At 38.0% G+C, this 19,299-nt stretch overlaps 1 protein-coding gene and 1 pseudogene across 18 annotated transcripts in view; both read left to right on the top strand.

Annotated features, from left to right (window-relative positions):
* Positions 1–19,299, top strand: part of DMD (dystrophin) — a 2,248,405-nt gene that overhangs the window by 1,652,627 nt on the left and 576,479 nt on the right. The window lies entirely within an intron of this gene.
* Positions 10,225–10,394, top strand: LOC127485086 (U2 spliceosomal RNA; annotated as a pseudogene).

Here is a 19,299-nt window from a genome sequence, read left to right as displayed (position 1 = left end):
CACAAATTAGTCTGGAATGAAGGATTATATTATTCATTTCAAAAATGCATTAAGATAAATTATTTTAGGGGAAAATAAAAGTTCCAAATACTGAAATTTTCAGTCACATATTTAGTCAGCAAGTGTTGATTATGTACTTAAAAAGTGCAAAGTATTGGAATAGGTATTGCAGAGTATTTTAAGAAACCATTATTTACTCTCCTCCATTAAGGTATTAAGTATTAATTATTAGAGAAAGTAAAATTTATATATTAGGTAGAATACACATGCCAGAAGAGAAATGTAAACAATATTTTGTAATCAATATGTAGATGTAATTTTTTCATGTATCAGTTCATTCCTCTATATACACATCCATCTATTTCTTGTTCATTACTCCTCTGAATGATTGTTTAGTCAGAGCAAACATTTGGCCTAGCAGTTAAGAAGTTAGTGCAGACGTCCACATCCCGTGTGTGAGTGCCTGGGTTTGATATCCACCTCTATATCCTGAGAGCAGCTTCCTGCTGATGCAGGAAGGAGTGTTGATGGGGCAAGTGACCAGGCTCCTATCATCCATGTGGGATGCCTGGGATTATTCCTTTCTTATTTTTTTTTTTTTATTTTTTGACAGGCAGAGTGGACAGTGAGAGAGAGAGAGACAGAGAGAAAGGTCTTCCTTTGCCATTGATTCACCCTCCAATGGCCACCGCTCTGCAGCCGGCGCACCGCGCTGATCCAAAGGCAGGAGCCAGGTGCCTCTCCTGGTCTCCCATGGGGTGCAGGGCCCAAGGACTTGGGCCATCCTCCACTGCACTCCTGGGCCACAGCAGAGAGCTGGCCTGGAAGAAGGGCAACCGGGACAGAATCCGGTGCCCCGACCGGGACTAGAACCCGGTGTGCTGGCGCCGCAAGGCGGAGGATTAGCCTAGTGGGCCGCGGCACTGGCCAGGGATTATTCCTTTCTTCTTGCTTCAAACCTTCCTTAGCTCTGGCATTTGGGGAGTGAACTAGTGGATGCAAGCACTCTCTCTCTTAAATGAATAATGCTTTAAAAAATAATTCTTTAGTGGCCATTGAAAGATAGAGAAATGTGAAAGTGAGTAAAATGTGGATCGTTTTTTTTAAAGGAGTTGGCAATGTAGCGACAGACAGTTGTAGACTGACAACAGTTTTGATACCAGCCATAAATGTGAGTTACAAGCAGAGAGCACTAGATAGGAGAACCTGATTTCCTTGCAACAGTGCAGAAACTATGCTCATTTTGTTTCAGCATACAGTTTGCAGAACCTGGGTCAGTGCTTGGCACAAAGTAGGTTCAGGTGAGTTTGTGGTGACTGTCTACAGAAGTAATCCTGGAACAAAATCTGTCATGGAAAAAGTGAATCTGCAGGTGGTTCTGAGAGCAATGAGAAATACATTTCAGCTCCATGACACCCCTCCAATGACATTTAACACCATCTAGACTTAGAAAGCATGAAGGCACATTCTAACAGTGACAGTGCTACCATCTAAGAACTTTCCGTGCCTGTTCCCAATCCTGTTAGAGTGAGCAGTAGTAGCTGGTGAATAGGGGGAGAAGCTTTTCAGACAGAGAGAGAAAACCCAACATAAACACCACCCAAAGTGCTAAGAGACCTGCTACTTGTATCCTCTCCTAGCTGGGGGCAAAGTCTTACATGTGAATTCAATTTGAAGTGTCAATTAATACACTAGACTGAGCATTCTGATATTAATGTCTTATGGTGACAACACAACTTTGTATTGCCTTACTATGGCCAGAAAAGACATGAAACTTCACCATATTTTCACCCAAGGATAGAAGAAAAACTACCCTCTTGCGCAGATTTAAAGGGTGTAACTAAGGCTGATAAAGTTGTTTCATACTTATACAACGGAAGTCCTGAATATTCATGATCAAAGTTATATATTTTACAGATTAAAAAAAGAAAGCAAAACTATAAAGGAATTTATATCAAGATACATGTGAAAGTAACATAAGCAATTTTTTAGTGGACCCAAAATATTACCATCAGTTGTCAGTGAAATAGATAATTTAAATGAATGAATTAAAATCTATATAATAACAGAATGAACAGTTAAAGTCAGGACTTTTTAAAGTGTCTGGTAGGAATAGTAATGTGACTGGAATGTTGCCTTTTAAGGATTATGAAAGAGGAAGACAGCAAAATGTGGTGCTGGTGCTGGTGGCGATGGCAATGGTGGTAGAGCAAGCTTGCTTCATTGCACAGCTCCAGATGGCCACATTCCAATTGTATTTAGCTATGGGGTGCGATTCACATGGGATAATTACAGTATGGTAGGCTGACAGAGCCTCCCAAGAGAATATGCCACTGCTCAATTATGGTGAGTTACTTCTTGATCCAATCAAAATTTCATGATTGGACCCTTAATCATGCAAACCTTTTTTTTTTCTTGCCTGGAGCATACTTCTCTAAGACTCAGCTAAATCCTTCCTTTATCCACAAAGACTTTTCTAGACAGTTCTAATTTTTAATTCTCTTTTATGAAGATTTTTAACATTATGTCTATATAGACACTCAACATTTTGTAACATTCTACAAGAATGTTGTATGCTAACATGTCTATTAACAGATTTTCACGTGACATGATGGTATACTGGAAGTATGTACATTCCCCAAATGCATACTTTATAGTCCTCATAAAAGACATTTTATAGATGAGGGAAATTGATGTAGAAAGCTGAAGTGAAATAACTAACAAGTATTCCAATTAATATTTGGAATCGGGTCTGACTAAAATGTAAGATATACAACCTTAACTCTGTTTTCTGTATTTGTTTTTTAACTGAACTGTGTTTTGTGAGCTAAGTTTTGGACTGAGGTTTGTTTTCAGGGTCTTTCTAATTCTGAAGTCACTTTTTAAATAAGTGTTTTCTTTCAATGTGAAATCCATTAGGCAGAGAAAAGCAACTTGGCAATAAATTTTAGCCACTACCCTGTGCCAAGTAATTATCAAAGGGCCTGATGCTTTGATACTTTGCGAGTGTGATCTTAAGATAATGGGAGTGAGGCTTACATTGTGAACCTTCATGATGCTTTACATTGTGATATGTTTTATGGATTGGCTTCTTAAAAAAAAAAAAAACACTAAAGCATTCTGGGAAGGTCTGCCAATTAAAAACCGGAGATTGGCTGAAGGCTTGCAGCAATTGAATTTTGAATACAGATGGTGCCAAATTGAGCGTTTCCATAGCAACAGACTCTTCCTTAATAACTTTTAGATAGGAGGGGGAACATAAAAGAGGAAACCATCTTTCAGCAGATGTATACTCCTACAACATGTTTTCAGATAGATTTGGGGAGCTAATTTGTACTTAACTAGTGATTGTTTGAAGTGAATCTGAATGTTTCTAAATTCTCCTGAGGAAACATTTTAAAAGTAACAGAAATAAATTCTAGGAATCTTAATATAAAAGGGCACTATTTAAAACACATTCCTAGCTATGTAGCCTATCAACAAAGATTTTTATACTGAGTATGCCTTGGTCAAAAATCATCTGATTCTTAATGCTTGTTAAAATGGAAATTTCTGATGATAGCTATAATCAAAGAAAATTGATTTGTGTCTTGAAGACTTGGAATTGGTAATAATATAATCTTCCTTTAGGTCTCTATTAGTTTTTTTTAATCTGATGATTGTAAAAAAATGATGAATTTCAACAAGTTCCTCATGAAGAGGTCATTAATAGTGACCACATCATTTAGCAGTATTATTATAGATCTAGCATCTGGTACTCACCTTCGCATAGACGACAACTCGATTTTAGTAGTGCACCTAGAGATGATCAATTTCTGGAGAATGAACCTATGATAAACAAATTCACAAGACACTGTTTTGGAAACCATTTGAAAAAGAAATAACAAAGCTTTTTTTTGCGATTTAAAAGCAAGATTTATGAGTCAGAGACCTCCAGGCAGAACAGCATGGAGGGGGGCTCCAAGAGAGGCTAAACCCCAAGGGTCTGGTGGTACTGGGGTTTTTAGCACAACTTTGGAGAAGAAAAAAACTTGACATTCAGTTATAAGGAGAGGACAAAACCCATCAAAAGACCTGATTTGTAATCTTTTTACCCTGTCTGGCTTGCTCAGGATAAAACAAAAGAGCCATCAGAAGGGTGGGGTACCTGATTTGTTTTACAGTAAACTGGACGCTCAGAAGGGTGGAGTCACCACTCCCTTGCTATTCTCATGATAAGACTGGAAGCTCCCAGGCCAGCACCATGGCTAGCTAGGCTAATCCTCCGCCTTGCGGCACCGGCACACTGGGTTCTAGTCCCGGTCGGGGCGCTGGGTTCTGTCTCGGTTGCCCCCCTTCCAGTGGGCCCTCCACCCCATGGGAGACCAGGAGAAGTACCTGGCTCCTGGCTTCGGATCAGCACGGTGCGCCGGCCACGCCGGCCATTGGAGGGTGAACCAACGGCAAAGGAAGACCTTTCTGTCTCTCTCTCTCACTGTCCACTCGGCCTGTTGAAAAAAAAAAAAAAAGACTGGAAGCTCCCAAGGAGTGGGTAGATAGCAACTTTTGACTTCACTAAAGATTTTGCACCCTCAATTTCCACTGGGACCACCCTGACTGCCTAATAACCTATCTGAACCCTCACATTCCACTCCCTCAAGAAGAATGAACCCTAACTTCTGTTAGGGGAACTGGGCGATGACCTCTCTGGCTGCTTCATGCTGATAAGGAATGTTGTTGGGAATGGCAGTCAACACAGGCGTCAAGCAGCAGGTGGGGGGCTCAGTGCCATCTTGCAGACTGCTTCCATCCGAGGTTCCGTGTGCATGGCCATCTAGAATTTCCTGTTTCAAGTCTGGAGAAAACAAATCTAACAAGCAGATTAAACTCACAGGGTCTAAAATGAAGGACAGAGTCACTATTAGAGGACCTAAGAAAAATACTTTGAAACCACCAGCAAGATTTCCCATTGAGAGGAAGATAGAAACTGACAAAAGGGGCCTGATAATAATCAGGTGGCCTTTAAGGCCTGGCCAGATATGAGGCCCAAGCCTGCCTATCTCTTCAAATGGGGTACCAGGAAGAGACATCATAAGGGAGGTGTTAACACAAGATAGTGGTGCTAGGGAAATCTATAATGATTTGCTTGGGGTGTCCTCCCCAGTGAGGACCATACAGATGACCAAATTATACATTGCAAACTTGATAGTGATCATAGAATTGGGAGAAGGGTAGCAAAGTCTTAGAAAGAATGCTAAATAAACTGCCCATCTTTACCATCTGGGTGATTCCTAAAATGGAAATAGATAAATAGATAATAGAAAATAACCAAAGACATAACAGCAAATGCTTGGTCCCTTGCAATCCCTTTATATTCCGCACAACAGATCCACCCTCCACGGACAGCACCAAATATATATAGCCTACTCCTATAACTGGTTACAGAGCAATAACACACTCAGGTATGTCGAAATTAGTATGCGAATGAGTGGAGTGAAGGCTTTATATTTATCACATTACTACCCATTACTCCTTTCATTGATTTGCGTTATTTGATCCTCAATGCAAAACAATTCTTCCCACAAATATTTCCAGTTTGTTGGCAATTTCTGGACACCTCTCCCACCACCATAGGAAATTCTGACATAACAGAGATATAAGAAGGCCCTGGGAATCCACAATTTTAAGAAGTTTCCCAGGTTATCCAAGGCTCATTAATGTTATTTCTGCTGATAGCTAATAGTATCTACTATAAAACTTTTCTAGTTTTAATTGCAGAAGAAATCCTTTTTTTCGGTATTTTTCTAAATTAATGGAATTTTAGAGCCTAGTGCCTGTAATTCATGCATGTAAAGCTACACTTAAAGAGATATAGAGGTAAAAAATAGTGATACATAGGTGCATAGTACTGAAACATATATGTATATATAAAAATATACAAATGTATACATAGAAATAAAGTGTCTATAACTTTAAAAATTCTGGAAAGAAATATTTTTAAAGTAGATTTTTAAATTATGTATGTATTTATTTTAAAGATTTATTTATTTGAAAGAGTTACACAGAGAGAGGCAGAGACAGAGCGAGATAGAGAGAGGTCTTCCATCTGCCAGTTCACTCCCCATATGGCCACAACAGCTGGAGCTGAGCTGATCCGAAGCCAGGAGCCAGGAGCCTCCTCCAGGTCTCCCATGCGGGTGCAGGGGCCCCCTTGGGCCATCTTCTATTGCTTTCTCAGGCACACTAGCAGAGAGCTGGATCGTAAGTGCAACAGCCAGGACTTGAACCGGTGCCCATATGGGATCCTGACTGTGTGGACCAGGGTTTTAACCCACTGCACCACATCGCTGGCTCCATTATTTATTTAAAAGGCAGAGAGGGGAGAAGAGAGAGACAGACGGACAAACCTCCTATCTGTTGGTTCATCCCTCAAATGCCCAGAACAGCTGGAGCTGGGCCAGGCCAAAGCCAGGAGCTGGAAACTCAATCCAGGTTTGCCAGGTTGTAGAAGGGACCCAGTTATTTGAACCCTCACCTGCCATCTCCCAGGGTGGACAATAGTGGGAAGCTGGAATTGGGAGTAGAGTTAAGACTCAAATCCAGGCACTCTGATATAGGATGCTAGTGCCCCAGGAGCCATCTCTACCACCATACAAAATGCCTGTTCCTAAAATGTAGTTTAAAAATGTAAAGAACTCACTGTCAATTGAAAACAGCAGGACATACTTTAATGAAGGCCTTCCAAAGCAAATAATCTCTCTGTCTCCCCCACACACACACATACACACACACACGTGCATGTATACACACATGCTCAGCTCTACAATAGCAACCAATGCCTGACTCAGGTAAACAATGGAAAAGACTTATATTCCTTCTCATTCTTTGACTCTTCTCTGGATTAATTTACAAATGGCAGTCAACTGCAATGAAGCATAAGCAGCAGATAGAGAATTCACTGAAAATCAAAGGTACACTTTAATTGAAGACACAGTTCTTATGTCTTAGTCCCAAACCTTTTGCATTCTGTACTCATTCCTGGATTTGACTCTCTTTAGAACTGCAAAGGTAGTGATGGGACTCACAGCCAGACATTCCAGAGAGTATAACTTGGAAAAATCTTAAAAGAGACCAAGTATGAGAACAAGAGAGAAAATTATAAAAAAAAGAAAAAGAAAAAAACAGATGAAAGAGAAGGAGAAAAGGCAAAATGTCATTATTTGAGCTGAGATTGAAGCAGAGTAAGGAATTTGGTCCCTATTAAAATCTAGCTTTATTTAAATTTGTAATTTGGTTATTTATCATAGAAAAATGATTAATAATCCAAAATGTATGTTTATAATACTAATACCTAAAGATATTAATTTGATTTTTTAGAAGTTTGTCATTTATTGGTTTATACCTACCACTGAGTAGTAGATGTTCATTGCAAGCAGTTTCAAATAGTATTTAATAGCATAGTGAATTATTACAATTTTAATGCTAAGGAAAAAAGTAGGATACAGAATTGTTTATGCCAGATGACCATAATTTTGTCAAAACAGAGTTGTCAAGGCAAATTAGAACTAAAGTGAAATATATCAACATGTTTAACAGCTATCACTAGCGGAATCTAGGTGAACTTAAGTTTTTCCATTTGTACCCATCTGTGTTCTCCAAATTCCTTTCTGTAAAATGTATCACTTTTATATTCAGAAAATCTTGTAAAATACATTACACTAAAGCAGTGTTTCTCAACCTTTTCTTTTTTATCTTATCAGCTGCTAAGAAGTCTTTTAGACATTTTTCTCATCAGCCTCTAATGAAATTATAACACTACACATATGCTCTTGATCTACTTATGTAATGTGACTCTGTGTAGGCTCACAACCATTGTGGTCTTAGAAATAACTTAGACATGAGCGAGGAAGACAGTGGAGCAAGAGGGTCCGTCATCACTTGCTTGTGCTGCCCCCCCCCCCCCCCCCCCGCGACCTGGTAGACAAAGACAGTAATATGAGATGTTTATAGAGGGGGAGGGGTGACTGGTATATGGGTACTCCTGGTGTTACTACCCCACAATTTTTGTTTTCTAAATTTAAAACAACTCTGAAATAAAAAGTTTGACAATTTTCTACAATTTTTGCCAGGATAAATTCTTATTCTCCTGGCTTCTATTGTCCCAACAGAGATTGGGTTCTGTTCTCTGTTGAGACTACATGCACCCATTCAAGAGCCAGAAGATTCTAATTCAGTACATTTGGGGTAGAAAAAGAGTACATTTTTGAAATAGATCTCAGGTTTCTCAAAAGCGATGGTTAAACATACCTACTTAATGTTATTCCAATTGTTTCAAACACCTGAAATATAAACATGCATTTTTAGGAATAATACTAATGATGGAACACTTTTCTGTTTTTATAAATCATTAAAGATTTACCTTTAGTTTCTACTGCTAGGAATGTATACATTTGAACACAATTTAGACCAACTGTCATGAAATATGATTTCTTATCTTGCTTCTTGGCCTTGATTTTATAATATGCCATGTCATTTACTTCTGTGCAGGTCTCTTCTTTTAAGCACTGTTTGTTTCTTTCGTTTTCTTTCACACAGAATCAAGGGAGATTGAGGATTAGCATCCTGACTTCATAGATCTATTGTGGGTATTCAAATGTGAACGAAAGCCTTGCACGCACATGGTACTTTGTGGATGATTTTTTCTAGTTATCCAGTTAGACAAAGGCCTCCAAGGAGTCTAGGGTCATTGCTGGAGCTATTTTTTTAAAACCTTACATCCTTTTCTTATTGTTGCTTAGTTTTCACAACACAGAAGTCTTCATTTTTAAGGTAAAAAAAAAAAAAAAAACTAGGATGAGTGTCTGAACTTTTCAGCACAGCAGGTTATAAACCAATTAGGATGATGTCGTCTTGAATGGAGACTTCACAAACCTCTCACATTAGCTCTTTCAGGTTTTTTTTTTTTTTTGATGTTGAAAGTGAATAGAATAATGAAGAGGCTATTTAGGAAGGTTTAGACCAAGGGAAAAAATTCTTTCATTAGGTTCCAAATAACAGCTAGCTTATTAAGTAGCAAGAGACAAAGATTTAGTAGAGACAAAAAAAATGAGAGGATGAAAAAAAATAAAGCAACGAGATTAAGAGGTCAGTAATACCATTGAAACTGGCAGCATGGCAGGTTCACATCAGGTACCTTTTGTGGTGGAAAACAACTATACTAATTTTGTTCTGAGCCCTTTGCTAATGCTTGTCTTGAGAAAATTTAATATATTTTATTTGTATGCATTGAATACCTGAGGGTAAAACTGGTTCTAAACTCTATTCGAATGGAAAGAATCCATATATGAATTTGCAGCTAATGTATTACCATATGTATTTTCTGATGCTTCGTAGTACAACTATTTTTCTTTTTTAAAGATTTATTTATTTGAAAAGCAGAGTTACAGAGAAGCAGAGGTAGAGGTAGAGAGGTAAGGAGAGAGAGAGAGAGGTCTTCCATCTGCTGGCTCACTCCACAATGGCCGGAGCTGCACCGATCCAAAACCAGGAGCCAGGAATTTCTTCCAGGTCTCCCATGTGGGTGTAGGGGCCCAAGAACTCGGGCCATCTTCTGCTGATTTCCCAGGCCATAGCAGAGAGCTAGATTGGAAGTGGGGCTGCCAGGACTTGAACAGGTGCCCATATGGGATGCCGGCACTGCAGGTGGTAGCTACCCGCTACGCCACAGCACCAGCCCCAGCACTACCATTTCTAGTCTCTAGGAATGGTATAGTAACTTCTTACCAGCAAAGAGAGTGGCATGGCAGCATGCTTGTCATGGAGACAATGCTAATTCTGCTTCTGATGACTAATGTAAAGATAAATTTCTTACAAACTGGAACTTTATATAGTTACTGGTTACATTTAGTTAGTGCTTTCAAGTGGACCATAAAATACAAGAAAACTAGAGATCTGTTGTTACTAAGGAGAATATTGATAAACCCAAGGATATTGAAAGAGAGGAGGTGAGTGAATTTGTTGGAAATGGTAAAAAGGCACGAGAGATGGCAAGATTTGGGGAAAAGAAAACATTTGGCATTTCACAAGGAAAGGACCTCTTCATCATAATCAGATTAGGAGAATAAATTTGAAGTAACTGGATACAGATCCATGTTCTGACTGGGCTGGCTGACGAATAGAATCTTCTATCTCATTCATTTTTCAGTATGTTTAATATATTTTTGTACTAAAAATTGTTGCAAGTAGATCACATCTTAACCTTTTGGCTAAAATAATGGGTAGTGTCTGTTCTTAAGACTTTAGTGTTTGGTAAATCCTCTCTCTGAGGATAGTATATTAAATGTGTGTGGTGCTTGCTCCATCCATTCTGTGGACAAAACTGGCTTTGCAGTACCTCCAAGAATGGTGCACCAGAAAAATAAATTAAGTTTTTTTTTCAATGGGAAACCTTCTGCACTTGTTCTTTCCTAGATCATGATAATTTTGCCTCACTTTGCACTTGCTTGATCCCTACTTCTTCTAAGTCTTTGATCCCACAATGAGCTAGCTCATATTCCTTAAATCTCCTGTCTGTTCCATCATGCTATTTTTTTTTTTTTACTTATTTACTCTTGTTGATTTGAAAGATAGACAGAGGGAGATCTTCCATCCTCCTGTTCACTTCCCAAATACCTGCTACAGGCATGGCTGGACCAGACCAAAATCAGGAGCCTGGGGCTCAATCGACATAAACAATGTGAATTGCAGGGATCCAAGTACTTGAGCCATTGCCAACTCTCTCCCAGAAAGCACATTATCAGAATATGGGAGTCAGGAATTGAACCCAGTTTCTCCCATACGGGATGCAGGCATCCCAAGCCATATCTAACCTCTGTGCCACCAGCCACTATAATTTTCTTTAGATCTAGTCTCTTGTGGTCTATGCCCTAACCACCTCACTGATGTGTCACTGAATAGTCAAGAAGCCCAAGAGTCTTGGAACCACCTCTCCTGCTTCATCTCCAGGGCTTCTGCCCTGAACACAGAGATCTAACCTTTCCTGAACTTGAGGTTTCAGTCTCCCTCTCTCCAGATCATTCCCAAGACTTTGTCCTTCACCTTCACGCTCACAGCTTCAGATGTCTGTGACTGTAGGAATGGCAACTCTGAACGTAACACCCTGAGCTCTAACCTGTTTTATGTATTCTGCAGGGCACACTGTCTTACTTTACCTCTTGGGCTAATTAACCTTGTATTCAACATAAAATTATAGGTCTGTGTTGATTCCTAACAGCAACTTTTTCACCATTCTGTGGTAGAAAAAGGATCTACTTTCTCTCCTTTTTTGTCCACAAATAAAAGTCAAGCCAAAAAATGATTAAAGAAGTCAAGCAAAGTAAGGTTTTCCAGCAAAGACACTGCACACAAAGACTTTTCAGACTTGACATGACCCTGTATTCTGGAAGGGACACAGTGACCTAGGCATACTGTGATTAAAAATAATAGTCACTTAGTCCCATCTTTTTCCTGGTCCACAGCTGGACCAGGACTCCTAAGGTGACTTTCATGAATTGGAAGGTGTTTATTACCCCATTCATTTCTGTGAAAGCGTTCAGAAAATATCCACATATACCAGGCAATGCAGAGAAAACGGCTTGGGCTAAGTCTTGTCCATATTTTATTGCAAATATCTTACTGTTCTTTCCCTGTCTTTCTGTCCACTCTCCACCACCAGGCTGTGTCTGGACTCCTCTCCTAATATCTTAGTCTGTTTTTCTGCATCTTTTCTTGCCCTGCTGTCCATTCTACTCTCCAGTGAGCAGCATGACTAATCTTTTGAAACCCTTATTAAGTTGGAGTCATTCCCCTGCCTAAAACTGTTCAGTGGATTCTCATCGTATTGAGGTTGAATATCACAATCCTCACAATAAGTCACAAGGTCAGTAGGAAATACAAGAATCTCCTCTTTTAGCTTTTCTTTTTAGTTAATTGTGCATTTGAATAAGTGGACTCTATCTTAAAGACATAGGTTCCAACTACATATGAATGTTAAGCTGAGTAACTTAGAGTATATTTATTACTCTTTATACAGCTTTGATTGTGTATGCATTCTATCAGGAATTTCCGTTACATAGTATACAAGAAAAAATTTATGCTGAGTGAATAAACAAAGACATGAATAAGTACATAAAAGCAAATCTGTATCAGATGATCAAATAGCTATGTATAAAAACTTAGAACAATATATGGTCTTGCTTGAGATCAAACTTTGGCAGTGTTTTGTGTTTTCCTTTTTATTTAGGTTAAAAAGCACCAGGTTTACATGTTTGTAAAAGAATCTTTCTCTTACTACGAATATTATAGGCACACTACTATTCTGTATCTCATTCTAAAGAAAATAACAAGAATACCTCATGTTTTCTGACTGCTTTGTCATTTCTAAAGCTCTTTTCACATAGATTACCTCATTTAAAATCTCTCTATTTTTTCTTTTACTGTGAGAATTCTGTTTCAGAGGCATTTCCTCTTAAAATTAAAGCAATTATGTTGTTCTCCTTCTGTATTTCTTAGCCATATGTTTCACCAAGTCATTGCCTCTCTCCTGGGTCTGTCTTCTCTGGATATATAGTTGGGATTTATGCAGGATAAATGAAAATAGTGGGAGCCATAGACAGAACTTCCTGTAAATTAAAGCATTTCATTTTATAAGCTGCTATACCATTTTTGGAGTTGCTATTCTAATTTTCAAGGTTTCTTTATATGTTTTGTATTGAACTATTTTGTCACTTAAGTTGGAATCTTTGGAACAGGGGAAGAATTACTTTTATTTCCCTTATCTCTCACATCTTTTACCATAACATTCATGAGTTGCTAGAATTTAAATAAGCAAAAATTATCTGAAAATGGGGCCTCAGAATGACAACTCGTGTTTTTCACTCTCTTCCTTTTTTGGCTTCTCAGCCAATCCTTTAGCCTAAAATATATTTTATGATCATGATCCTGTACTTGCTTAATGGCAATTCGTGTATTAAGGGAACCAGATTTGTTTGATCACTATTTGTGTTCATTCCCGTGTTCTACTTTTCTGAAGAAGCATTTAAAGGGATCACTTGAGGCTGTACTTCATCAATTCATTTTCTTCCTTTTCTCTCCTTAATACAGAAGTCCCATTTCCACAAAGTCTTCACAGTATTTGAGCATGTACTTTATTTTTCTACTACTGACTAAGTGTATGAGCTCATTTTGTTTGTGTGTTACATGTTTGTAATCATTTATAGATTCGCAGTACATCAATTCTTGTTTATGTCTTTAAAATTGTGTTTGTCCTTTCCACGCATTTCTTTATACTCTCCTATGTGCCATACTTGCGCTAGGCATTGAGTATAAAAACACATTCCCTCTCCTCTAGTAACCAACTTGCAACAGGTAAGACAATCAGTAAATAGTAGGATCAGTATATCCAGAGGTGGGTAACAACAGAGATGCAGACTACGTGAGAAACTCATGAAGTAGAGAAGAGGCCTCCTTGGGTAGCACACAAGGGAATATTGAGGGGAACAAAGGACTAGTGGTCATAGATTGTGAGCAGAGTGATGCTGCAAAGTGAAAAGGGGTGGAGGAAACTCTAGGCACGGGGGACGCACAGACAGTGGTAGGGTGTGTGATAACATCGTACATACAAAGGACTCCTGTGTGCGTATAAAGCAGTGGAAAGCAAGAATCTAGAAAAGTAGGCAAGGGTCACATTTTAAAAGGTCAGGTAAAACATTTTGATGTTATCCTGAAAGCACTGAAGGGAAGTAATATTAAGGGAATTTAGTAAGTGATGACAGATTCAGATTTTTTACTTCAAAAGGCTTCTGTGACCAGAGTACTAAATATGGATGGAGAGTGCAAAAGGCTGTTTCCGAACAGTGACTCCCAGTACTGGCTACACAGTAGGATCTCTGGGATTGGGTGGGGAGCTTTTTAAAAATGCCAGCACCTAAACTCCACCCCAAACTAATTAAATCAGAACCTTTGGTATTTTTTTATAATGCCTCAGTTGATTCAAATGTTGAGATAAGCTTATCATCCACCAAATTAGAAAATACATCAAAAGCCTTTTAATTAGAACAATCTATGGAAGAGATAGTTGGTTGATAGGCCAGAAGAATAATTAAAACGGTTGAATGAATGACTTGGCATCTTCTTGGTTAAAAGATAGGAAGAATCAAGGGTGATTTGTATGTTTCTCCTTGAATGACTTCGTCAATGTGTGTTTAGTAATTAGGGTGACGTGATGTGACGGATTTTGGATATGTTGACTATTTTAGTGATTTAGGGACTCACATGTGGTGCAGCAGGTTAAGCCCGACTTGGGATGCTGGCATCCCATTTTGGAGCACTAATTTGAGTCCTGGGCGCTCTGCTTCTGATCCAGATTCCTGCTAATGAACCTTGGAAGGCAGCAGAAGATAACTCAAGTACTTGGGTCCCACCACCCATGTGGGAGACCCAAATGGTTTCTGGCTCCTGGCCCAGACCTAGCTGTTGCAGCCATTTGGGGAGTAAACCAACAGATGGAAAATAACTCTCTCTCTCTCTCTCTCTCTCTCTCTCTCTCATGCTCTTTCAAGTAAATACATCTTTTACAGAAATTATTTAATCACCACTTGGCTTTGTGTATATAGACCTCAAGTGAGCTTGTTGCTTGAAGGGCAGATTTTAACTATAATCTTTGTAGAGGTAGCAAATGAGCCACTATAACTAAGATGAACTCAACAAGAAGAATCAATAAAATGGAAAGAAGATCAAAGGGAGACCCCTAGGGAATAGCACCTTTAAGGGATGAGCAAAATAGAATAAGTAATGTCCAAAGAGGTAGAAAAAAATCCAGGAGGGATTCTTGCATATTAAACAAAAGCGAAAGTATCAGGGAGTATCAGTGATGGCAGTACTACAGAGTAGTCTGGAAAAGCAAAGACTTTAGAATCTTCCTCACAGTAGCAACTTTCAGGACATTGCTATCATCTACAGAAGTAATTTTAGTTTCAAAAATCAAAACACAGTAGATTGACAAGGGTATGTGGAATATACATGTGGAAATATTGGACATAGGTTAGTGATTCTCAAACGTTAACATGCATATACATCATATAAGGAATCTTGTTTATAAATGCAGATTCTTATTTAAGTCTCAGGTGGGGCTCAAAACGCTACATTTTTTTCCAGCAAGCTTCCAAGTGATGTAATAGTGATGGTGCACAAACCGTCCCTTAAGTAACAGTGCCAAAAACACTTTTTTGAAGGATAACTTGAAGGAGAAAGATGAAAGATTGGCCAGAGCAGGTGTAGGGCCAAAGGAAAAAAACTTTTTTTCTTGTTTTTTGTTTGTTGGTTTTTTTTTTTACATTTAAAAAAAAAAAAGTGATTCTAGACTAAGATTGAAGATGTGAGTAAAGGAAAGGTGGAAAACAAAATAGCCTCTCTTAGCTTGCAGAAGAGGCTGGAGCTACGAGTACAATTTGGGAATTAGGCGTGGATAAGGGAGGCACCAAAATCCGAAGAGGAAGAGATAAGGAAAAATAGAAAAGGAAAAAAGTCTGAAAAAAGTATTTTTTTTATTTTTAGATACACTTTCTGTTCCAGAAATTGTTTTGCACTTATTTTTCTTCCTTAACTTGCATAGCTAGACTGTGAAGTATATGTGTAAAGGTCAGAGAGCATTTTTGTTTTTTGGGTATAATTTGCACTTTGGCATTCATCAATTGAAAGTTTGAGTGGCAAGATGTAGAGATAAAGTTTAATAGATTTTAATGGAGAGGAATGCTTTTTCATTCTATATATTTTTTAAAACATTTATTTTCAATAATTGCATCTATCTTGATGTACAAATTTACAGTGATAAATGAGTTTTTATTGTGTGCATTGCATTCTGGTGACACAGTAATAAATCTGTGGTGCTAGAATTGTAATGGTACCCTTTAGTTCCACTTTAGTGAACTCTTGCTGAACTCTTATGAGTTGTGTTAGTACTTCGTTTGCTACATTTGGCTCTTAAATAGTTGATGACAGGGCTGCTGGACAGATGAAATGTCCAGGGATATGTCTATATATCTATAGACATATATGTCCATATCGCATCTAGATGCTTTTCTTTTCCTTTCTTGTGACTGGTCAGTGACTTTGCTGATAAACTGAAATGTTTCTGCCTAGCTCTACGTTAAACTTTCTTTCAAACTTTAGATTTTCATCTCAACCAGTAGTCTCTCCAACCTTAAAAAAAGATATTTAAAAAAATTAAATCCATTTATAACTTCTTCTGTATTCATACTGGGTGTGATTTTCAGCAAAACATTTTTTCTATTTCTAGTCCTATAAATTATGTTCAGTATCTTTTAAATTTTCATAACCTGCAGAGTATTTTTATTAGGAAATGGGGTTAATGACTTATAAACCAATTAAATAACACATTGTGTGGTATTTGCTGTAAGTGAACATTTTATCCAGCATTCTATTTTTGAAAATTTCAAATACATAGAAAGAGCTGTACAGTGAATGCCCATGAATCCACCATCTTTATTGTCATCTTACTTCATCCCTTTATCTGTGTATGAATCCCTATTTTTGTATACATTTCAAAATAAATTGGCATTGGTTCCCTTCATCCTTAAACAGTTCAGCATACGTATTATAAACTAGAGCCCAACATTCACTCACATTTCTTTTGTTTGTTTTTTTGTGGCAAACTTCATATAGAGTGAAATGCACAAATCTCATGTATACCATTCAATCAGTTCTGATGAAAGGGTTTACTTGTTTGACATACCTCTTTGAAGCTAGAAGAACAAAACCACTAATTCAGAAGAGAGAGAATTATTTTAGTTTGGCTAGAATTTACTTTTCTGACTTTTAGCCTGACTGCGTATATGATCATAAAATTGCCAAGCTAAAAGATACCGAAGATGTGTCCATTATTTGGCCATTGGTATGTCATGTGCTCATCCAGGCACTAGGCTGGCTGAGTTCTTGACAATAACCTTGCAAGGTGAGTCCCCATCTCTGACAAACGCATCAGGGAACATGTATTTCACAGACTGTTAAAGCTGGAAGGAACCCCAGGGATCATTCAATCTACCCCCCTTGGCTTTATGATTCAGTATTGAGAAGGCCAATGGTGATACAAAAGCACATGATTGCCTAGATTTACCCCTATAATTGGGAGCTAGCCAGGAACCAGACACTGTGCTCAGTGCCTTGTGTCCATTATTTCCTTTTATCTTTATAGATTATTAATTTTATCTCTGTATTACAGAGGAATAAACCAAGTGTGAAAATAACATTAAATTATTGATCTTTTCCATGTTCCAAACTAACCAGAAATGTTTTGAGATATTTTAATTTAGTCATTGAGTCTTGGTGTGTTCTCCATGAATTGAAACTAAACATTTGGCTGTTCCTGTATTTTACCTTAGGCTTTAGAGAAGCAGCAGATATTTAGGTTGATCATAGTGGTTACAATATCATCCTGTGCCAGTAACTCACTTTTCAGGTTTCTGGTCTGTTACGTCATAGATATTTTATTCTGTGTTTGCACAGCAACAGCGGTCCTCTTCTGCTGTTCCTAAATGGAGCACCTGCGCACTCATGCTAGCTACATGGTCATCATATTTATTTCTTCCTCTTGTTAGCACACTTGAGTAGAGGCTTCGTGCAGAGCTTCAGTGAACATGCCCCTTCCATACTTAAATGCTTTGTGGAATGGGAGGAACATTTCTTACCATTCCCTCTAATTGGGGCTATTATTAGTTTGACTTTCCTTGGGTCCCCATACTGTCTTTGGATACAGAATGTTGACCTGTGCTCACATGACTCTGAGTATGGTTACATCCAAATTTTGAACAAGAGTACTACAATGGTGGTTTTTTTGTTCCTTTCTTAATCATGATTAACATATTGTCGACTATTTTAGCTTCGGGGAGCAGTCTGTAGTGGTCTCCATCTTTTTTGCCTGATCCCAACAAATAGTTCAAAGCTCATTGTCTTAACTGCACTTGGGAGAATTTTTCTTGCAGTTGCCTGCAATTAAACGTAGCTGTCACTCTTCACTCAGTCAAATGACCTCAGAATATTTATCTACAATTTAGCTCTTCCAGGTTGATATTTTCTACCTGGAACTCTTGTCTGCTCTGTGATATCATTGGGATCCACAATGGGCACCTTTTAGCAGATTGTGAATGTTTGGGGAGAACTGTAATACATTGTTTAATCTCCTCTATACCGAGATTCAATAACACCTTGCTTTCATATAATCCTTTATGCTTTTATTCATTATTGAATTTTATCTTCACAAAATTCTGTGGTTGGGCAGTTATCATTATTTTAGTTTTGCAATTGAGGAAGCCGAAGATGTGGCAAATCAGCTTTTCCAAATTAAATTAGTTATTTCATCACAGGACTGCTAGTTACGGTTGCTTTCTAATACCCAGTCACACTAGCTTTTAATTTGCAGACTGTACCTTCAGTGCATAAAAATACAACAGAGCTCTTTGTTGTTCAGTAGCAGCATGTATTGTATTCAAAGAGGCAGTCATTTTTTTTTAAAGTAACATTCCTTCCTGAGAGAGATGTTGTGGGAATTTATATCAGTCAAGAATTATGTCGATAATCAAACATAGCCAGTTTAAAAACTTGAAGTGAAAGATTGGTTAGTACTCAATCAACAGAACTGTTTCTTTCTCGGCAGTATTGTGATTCTTGACATGATTGCTGAGTTTCCAATTTGACACTTCTGGAGATCCATAAATCAGGACACATGCTGGGTCCCAGTCTGTCATCCTAAGTCTTAGCATTAGTTATTTATTTCCTTTCATTATCCATCATCTATTTGCTGCACAAATAAGTTGAGTAGCTTTCCACAATGGACCTCTGTGAGAAGAAATGTGTACATTTGAGTAGCTCTTCAATTACAAACATGCACAGATTGTCTGGGTTTATGTGCATATATTTTATTATTATGTCATGTTTGTATGTCAGCTGAATCTGGTGTAAATGTAAATCTAACAGTATGGGTTCTAGTGACCAAGTACATTGCCATAATATGTCTTTGTTCTATCAATCTCCTGGATGAAGTATCTCAAGTATGGTGAAATTTTGTAGTTTGAATTGTTGCCCAATTATGGACAGTTTCAAAGTCTTTATGATATCCAAGTACCGCATGGTTCCAGTTCACCGTGATGTGATTCAGATTTTGTTTTCTTTCATTCCTTGGAAAAAGGGAATGTATTTAAAACATGTAAATTCTTCTTGTATATTTGTTTCTGCAGAACCTACTTTTGAAACTGCTATTTCAATCAGTTG

Source organism: Oryctolagus cuniculus, chromosome X (genome assembly GCF_964237555.1).
Source record: "Oryctolagus cuniculus chromosome X, mOryCun1.1, whole genome shotgun sequence".
NCBI classification, from domain to species: domain Eukaryota; kingdom Metazoa; phylum Chordata; class Mammalia; order Lagomorpha; family Leporidae; genus Oryctolagus; species Oryctolagus cuniculus.
Note: the sequence above shows the minus strand (reverse complement) of the source record. Positions and strands in the feature narration are given on the sequence as shown.